General features: G+C 41.3%; 1 protein-coding gene across 1 annotated transcript in view; it reads right to left on the minus strand.

Moving 5' to 3' along the window:
- The window catches only part of LOC111730738 (zinc finger protein 114-like), a 12,801-nt gene that overhangs the window by 9,740 nt on the left and 1,416 nt on the right, over positions 1-1,645 (minus strand). The gene's annotated exons all lie outside the window — the stretch shown is intronic.

Consider the following 1,645-nt stretch of genomic DNA (forward strand, 5'->3'; position numbering starts at 1 on the left):
TTCAAATATAAAATTTAAAAAGTTCTAAAAATGCCAGCTTTATGATAGAATAGAAGCACGAGCACGTGACCAGTCTACGCAAAGAAAAGGGTTAGAATTAATATGTAGGCAGCAAAGAGAAATGGCTGAGCCAGGAACAGGAAGTATGAATGGGAGCTGGAGGTAGCCTGTGGTGCCAGAAAGCAGACAAACCATCCCAGACTCTGCTAAGAGGAGGTAGAGCCAGTCTTCCAAGAGTCTTCCAACGGCTTAATTTAGAATATTCTCAACCACGAAATCACGAGATTCATTGAAACACACTTGAATACTATAAATCCATGAACTCACAATGATACCCAAAAGGAAAAGTCAAACGGGGAATAAATGAGCACTTCTCACCCCTGGAGGAAGGCTTCGTCCTTATTCTGAAACTTGGTTAACAGAGAGGCAACATTAAGTCTTCTCTCTGCCTTTCTAGTAGAAGTGTTACTTGGGAGTAACTGAATAACAGGAAACTTTACAGGATTCCAGCTAAAAACTTAGAAGAAAGGACTGCATCGAAAAGCCACTGTTTTGCAACCCAATTGAAAGAACTGATTCAAGAAATAAACGTTAATGGTGCTAAGACGCGGAGGTGTCTTATATAATGGCAAGAACCCATGTGTTTATACCAATGTCATGAGTTATGAAGGACACATCACCCGAGGTGCACCACTGCAGAAATGTCCACCCTGACTTCATCACGCCCTTAGGTCTGGCTTTTGACCGTGCACGGAGTAAGTTACACAGATGGGGCCTTCCACTGCATTAACCCAGTGACTTCAACAGGTCAAGGTCATGAGCAAAAAGGAGGCAAGTTCCAGTTATACTATCAGACCCGAAAGAGAAAAACCATCTATGCAATGTGATTTTTCTTTTATGATTTTTTTTCCTCCCTAACTCACACAAGTGGCTGATTTCCTTAATCTGAAAACCTACATGTTTATTATAATATTTAAAAACTTATCTTGTAAGTTTCATAGACTCTTGTCTTCGTGATTTTTTTTCGTAAAGTCACATAGTAAGCACATGCGGATTAAAACTTAATTTTATTATATGTATTCTGCCATGTAATCTTACAACCGATCCCTTCGGTAAAAAGCTCAGTGGTATGAATAGCTTTTCTAACGTTGATGCTAAATTATGGAAAGCGTCAAGCACACACGACATAGTGAGAATAAATGCAAGCAAGGCCTGGCCCGCCATTCATTCAGCTTCCACGCATTGTCCAGCTCCCAGCATCTCCTCACGTCTCTTCATTTTCCTCCTAATGCGTGACTGTAGACAAAACTCCAGATTGTTAAGGGTGGAAAATTTTCAAGTGAGCCAACTAGCTAAGTCAGCTACAGGGAAGAAATATCTTTAGATATCAGAAGTTGTCCTACTTGCTTGTGTGTGGTTAGGAAGTGCATTGTATAAAATATGTAGACGGCCAATGTCTACTTCTGTGATCCATCTACTTGTTAATTAAGGGTGTTGTTCCAGGCAAAGATATGCTAACAGCCAACTTCCACTTCTGTAATCTGCTGGCTTGTTCAGGGGACCACCAGGATATGGCCTTAAGCTTTATCAGCTGCCTCCTCTGAAAGCTCGGGGCTGATCTCTAGCCCTGCGTGGTAGAGAGTCA

The sequence above is a fragment of the Pteropus vampyrus genome, unplaced genomic scaffold (assembly GCF_000151845.1).
Source record: "Pteropus vampyrus isolate Shadow unplaced genomic scaffold, Pvam_2.0 Scaffold333, whole genome shotgun sequence".
Lineage (NCBI taxonomy): Eukaryota > Metazoa > Chordata > Mammalia > Chiroptera > Pteropodidae > Pteropus > Pteropus vampyrus.